This window comes from Lonchura striata, chromosome 20 (genome assembly GCF_050655825.1).
Source record: "Lonchura striata isolate lonStrDom1 chromosome 20, ASM5065582v1, whole genome shotgun sequence".
NCBI lineage: Eukaryota > Metazoa > Chordata > Aves > Passeriformes > Estrildidae > Lonchura > Lonchura striata.
The window spans coordinates 2543976-2550169 of record NC_140722.1 but is presented as its reverse complement, the minus strand read 5'-3'; positions in this window follow the sequence as shown (position 1 = coordinate 2550169).

The following is a 6194-nucleotide window of genomic DNA, read 5'->3' as shown; positions in this document are numbered from 1 at the left end:
ATGGGAACATTCAAGGCCATGTTGGAAGGGGCCCTAAGCAACCTGGATTGGTGGGAGGTTGATGAGGTTGGAACAAGATGGTCTTTAGAGACCCATCCAAGCCAAACCATTCAGGGATTCAATCATTTTACTAGAAAAAGCACCCAATCTGGAGGGCCCCTGGAACTCCTATAACTTCACAGCTCCCAGATTCATTGTATCACAGACAGCGTTCCAGGAGGAACTTCCAGAATCTCTTGATAAGCACAATGCAGCCATTGCCCTTGTACCCAGCAGAGCCTTCAGTCTGCTTGGAGACCACCCTTCACTCTGCTTGCGTCAGACTCTTCTCAGCTGCTCCTTGCTATTTACATCAGTCCTGAACTTTTCATGCTGCCTGGATCTCAGAACTAATCCCATCAAGATGTGCACTCCTCTCCTGGTGAAAGTACAGTGCCATTCCAGGGAGGGGGACAGTCCCTGACCGCCCAGGCAGGCTGGACCCCTGAATGGACATACAGGAATAACAGAGATGATGAACACAGTCTCTTCTGTATTTAGATATCTAAATTGTTAGAGTCTTCTGTAAATATGTTTATTAGATTCCAGGTGTTCTATAGGTCCCCTATACTGTAAATACATTTCTAAGGTTGTAGTTTTTATAGATGTCCTTTAGTCTGTAAATACATTTCTTATGTTACTCTTTTAGATAGATCTTCTATATTGTAAATATTTTTATAGATTGCTTTTGTCATAAGAATTCTTATACTATGTATGTTCTGTAGTTTGTTGTTTTTTCTGCTCTTGTGTAAATACATTGTCTGTTGGGAAGGATGAAAATTTGACAAGAAAGTCTCACAGATATGTATGCTTGGCAGAAAGATTTTTGAATGTAGAATATGAAGAAGGAATAGAAATGAAAGCAAGTTTTGATATAGAAGAAAAGAACTGCAGAGGCAGTCTTACTGGATAACTATGAAGGCAAAGGCTATGTTAGTTAGAAGGGTTTTTTTTGGCTTAGAGCAAAGATAAGCCCCTGCAGTGATGCCACCAAACCAGGCAGGAAACCTTCGGCCACCCTTCCTGCTGGAGCCACCCAGACTCCTGGGCTGAGCCACCATCGGGCCACAGGGATACAAAATGCAGATTCACACTCTGAAGCTCATGACAGGCTTTGAGTACTGCTGGAACCAGGATCTGGGGAGCAGCTTTTGCAGCTGCAGGGGCAAAGGCTTGGAGGAGCTCCTGCACAGCACACTCATTCCTTGCTGACCCGGAGCTTTCCTGAGGCGTTACTCCTGCGGGTGCCCTCAAGGGCAGACTGTGGCATTTGCTTAGCACAGTCCTTGATGAGGAGTCTCCTGTCCTTGTGGCTGTAGCCCTTGAGACCAGAGTGCAGGACTTGCTGTCCTGTAACCTTGCCAAGACTTCACTCTTGCAAGTGCCTTCAAGGAATGACTGCAGCACTCGCTGACTCGGACATTTTCCGAGCCACCTTCTCCTGCAAGTAGCCATGAATCCAGGCAGTGACGTAGAGCACAGACCTGCGAGCATGCCCAAGCTGGCCTGGGGAAAGAGGAGAAAGAAGGCCCTGGAACTGCTCCAGCACAGCGGCCTGAAGAGGTGGAGCAGTTCCAGTCACTGCAGAAGGGTGAGTGGCAGAGCTGGGCTGCAGGGCTGGTGCCTGCAGCCATCTTGGCTCCTTCCCTTCCCTTCCCTTCCCTTCCCTTCCCTTCCCTTCCCTTCCCTTCCCTTCCCTTCCCTTCCCTTCCCTTCCCTTCCCTTCCCTTCCCTTCCCTTCCCTTCCCTTCCCTTCCCTTCCCTTCCCTTCCCTTCCCTTCCCTTCCCTTCCCTTCCCTTCCCTTCCCTTCCCTTCCCCAGCCCCATCCCCATCCCCATCCCATCCCTTCCCTTCCCTTCCCTTCCCCAGCCCCATCCCCATCCCCATCCCATCCCTTCCCTTCCCTTCCCTTCCCTTCCCCATTCCCTTCCCCAGCCCCATCCCCATCCCCATCCCCATCCCATCCCATCCCATCCCATCCCATCCCATCCCATCCCATCCCATCCCATCCCATCCCATCCCATCCCCTGGGGCCATGCCCATGGACAGGATGGAATAGGGGCCGGGCAGACACCCCACAGCCGTGCTCCGTGCCCTGGGCCGTCGCGGGGCTATCCCTGCCTGGGCAGCGCAGGGCTGGGCTGTGTTCTCCGGCCTCTCCCGCAGCCCCTCAGCTCGGGCTGCGCTCGCTCTTTGCCAGGTGCAGCCGTGCAGCGCACACAAGAGCAGGAACGCAGCCGTGGCCGCTTCCGCAGAACAGCGCAGGTACCTGCAGCCATCCCCACCTGGGCTGGGCCTGCTGGCACTGCTCAGCCCAGCACTGTGCTCGGAGCACTCCATGCAGCATCCCGGGCTTCTTGCCCTTCTGCTGCAGATGGTTTGCAAATTCATGAAGAGGATTCGGGAAGAAGAGAGCAGCGCCATGGGCACCGTGCTCAGAGCGTACTCTCCCATCTTCAAAACCAAGACCAGCGCTGCCCTGCTGGATATGCTTGTAGAGGAGGGTCCTTCCAGCCCAAAGCAAGTGAGCAGCCTGTGGCCTGGCTTTTCTCCTCCCAGCAATTGCTTGGCCTCCTGAGCCACACCTGCTGCTCCCTGGAAGCCTTTGAGGCCATGGCAGTGTGGTGGCAAGGGAAGCACTTCTCTGGGGAAGCTGGGCACATTCTTTCCTCTGGCAGCTTTCCAAGTCTCCCCTGCCTTCTCCAGGTGCCCGCCATGGTGAGGTACATCCACCAGTGGCTCGTGGCCAATGAGTTTCCTGAGTACAATCTGTACAGGCCCCTTCTGGATCTGACAGAGGCACAGCCCTCTGACGTGGTGATGGCTCTCCTTCGTGTGGCCCCATTGTGTGACAGGTACAGGGCCCACCTGCCCAGAGGGCTCAGCAGCCCTTTACCCTGTACAAACTGTCCCAGGTGTCTGACAGAGAATTCCAGAGCCCTCTGGCTGCTCCCTTTGCCAGCCCTGGCTTGTCAGCCCACCAGTGTGCTGCCATGCTCCCTCCCTGCTCCTCAGGGGCCAGTCCCTACAGGGCTGGGCTGTCTGCATGCTCCCAGTGAGGGGCAGTGGGCAGAGGCAGGGCTGGCAGAGCAGCTCAGCTCCCTGCTGGAGCCCAGGCCACGGTGCTGTGTCCTAGAACCCCCTGAGACAGAGCTCTGACCCCCCAGAGCTGAAACCACTATGTGGGAGACCAGTGTTGCATCCCAAGACATAAAGAGGGATGCTGAAGTAAGGATGCCCTGGGAAGAGACACCCCTTTAAATTAGGGTGACCCAAGAAGATGTTCTCCCACAGTTCCTTGCACCTTTATGTTAATGATCAAAGTTATGTCATCCCTTTTCCCCTCCCCAGTTTTAGAAGGTTCCTCGCTCCTGCTTTCCTCCTTCCCTACAGCTCCTCCCTTGGATCCCAGGTGGTTGTTGCCCTTTAGTCCTGCCTTTTAACTGCCCCTATTCCCTTTACCCATTGGCCCTCCGACCTGATGCTCAGCCTCCCTTGTCTCATACATAACCCCAGAATTTCCTTTGTTCTTGGTTTTTTGTCCCTGGTTTCCTTCAGTGTGTGTTAATAAACACCACTGGAATACCATATGTAGAACCCCTCAAGCTTGTAGTTTCTCAGTTGACCTTTGAGTAGCATCATGTGACGTGAGCATCTGGTGCGTGCTGAGCTATCCCTTCCTCAGAGGGACGCTCTCTGGAAGGCGGTGGTTTCGGCAGCTCCTGCCGTGCCACTGCAGCTGGCACCCAAAGAGAGACCTTTTTCAAGTCGCCCTGAGAGCGTGTCCAGTGGACTCTTGTCCCTGGACACAAGTCACCTTGGAACTCCACCTCCCAGAAGGGCTCACCTCAGTTTTCTGAGGTGCTCTCCAAAGGGCCAGCCAACAACCTTCCATGATGCAGTTTGTGGATTCGCTGCAGAGGATTGGCCGGTGTCACCAGACCCCCATGAGACCTTTTCTTTTGACTTGTTGGCTTGGTGAGTGTTACGGGCACTAGGGGAGGGTGCCTCCACAAGTAATTTTCAGTTTTTCATTTTCCTTTGTTTTGTGGGTGGAAAATTTTAGTTTAACCACAATGATAACTAAATTATTTATTGGGTAGCGGGAGGTTTATGCCCAAGCTAAGGGGACCCTTGTAGCGGGAAATACTAAGTTTTCTAAGGGGGATTTAAAGTCTTTCATTGACTTTTTATTTAAACTCTTTATTTAAACTAGTCTGGGGATTACCCAGGAAGATATTGTTTCAATTATGTTTTGGGACAAGGTGGAGAAACGTTTATACTTTGAACGGGTTAAAGGGGATTTTAAGGCGAGGAAATATTATCCTTTGTGTGTTGCAGTTTGTGTTTATTTTAGTAAGTTCTATTAAGTTGATTGTTGAAGTGGTATGTTCTGTTATCCCCCATGTTCTCCTTAAGTTGATATTCTGGTTTGAAAACAAAAACAGTGAGAGACTCCAAGTCAGAAATACAATTTACTGGGAAAAGGGAAAAGAGACAAAATACATGCAATGATACAAAAGGAAGACCACTGACAAAGTCAGAATACAACCTGACACCCCTTTGGCCAGCGTGTTGGTACCAATCCAAACTGGAGTAGCTGCAGTCCTCTTGGAGTGGCAGATGTGGTTTCTGTTTGTGCAGTGATCCTGTAAAAGAAGGGTAGTTGGTCCAGTGGAAAAACCCCAGCTGTGTCCTCTTGGAAACCTGTGGGAAGGCTGTTTCTCAGTCTAGAAATCCCAGGATATATCTAGGTGGGAATGCTTAGCTCCTCCCCCCTGGATGAAGCATCTCACAATGGACTGATGTCATTTTGACTCACGAGGTGTGTCTTTGATCACAGAACTGGCTCCTGGAGAGTGTTATCTCTGAGTCATGTGGCAAGACATTGAGGGGCCGATTAAGAGGAGATAAGGAAAACTGCCCAAAGTGCAACTGCTACACAGATGGTACTAGAAAACATCTCATCTTTCAATCTTGGACAGTTGGTTTCTCCCTAAGTTGTATCCTTCTACCCAGCTGTCCCTCAAAGACTCTCCTCCCTCTTTTCCAGACCTTTCCCCTTCTGTCAAGGCAACCTGGCCCCTGGCCCCTTTGCCCTGTAAACCTAAATCCTACCCATTGTTCTAGAAAGTTCCCTGTCCGTCACCTCCAGGACCTATTCCAGATTGAACCCTCTCTCCTTCCTTTACCCTGATTTGTGACACCCCTGAAAACCACACCCTAAGAGTTACTCATTGGTTATCTCATTGTGTCCACTCCCTGTTTTTGTGAAGTTTTAAAAACCCTTGCACATCTGTGCTCAGGGCTCTGCTTGCCTGTGTTCCCTCCAGATGTCCTCTTTCATGTACCCTTCCTTCACCTTACCCAATAAACCTGCTGGATACCACTAGAGAGCCTCTGTTGACTTCTTTACTTGATCCCTGCCACACTGCTGTGGAGTCCTGAGTGCAGGGCACATGTCTCTAAGGTTCTGGCTCTGGCAATACACTGGCCAAGTCAGTTCCCCACACTTGCTGTTGCCTCTGGAACAATAGAGCAAGCCTGGGCTTTGGCAGGCAGTGGCATTTGTTTAATTAAATTTATAAGTTGATCAAGGAAAAAAGGGGAAAGTTTGGGAACAAGTTTACCCCAGTTGTCAACTTCCTCCCTCCCCAGTCCTAGTCTCTCTTCCCCTAAGAGTGGGTCAGGAGATGGGACCTGCTCTCTGGCACAGGAGCGTCATCTGCCTCCTGCCACCTCCTACCCCTCTCTGTCCCTTTCTCAAGTTGGCACTGCCCATGCCAGCTTGAGCCCTAGCCTCGCTTACTGCCCACCTGCACCCCCTTATCCCAGTTTTTTTCCCTTCTCTGTATTCTATGGGCCAAGATGGTGCTGCCCTTGGGAGAGGTCCTGGTCAGCTGGAAGGCTGACCAGGTCAATCCTTTCTCATCCTCTTCTGAGGAGGAGGACAGTGCCGATGACTCCCCAGGCCCTACCACCAGCCTGGGAGAGGTTGGGCATGAGTCTGGAGAGAGGCTATCAGGGTTGGTAATCTGGAGATGGCTGAGAAGCTACTGAGAAGCTCATGGCTCCAGTTTTCTCTGGAGATGAAGGAAACCCAAATGGGAGCAAGTGCCATATTCTGAACTAAACTGCAAAACAATCAAAAATT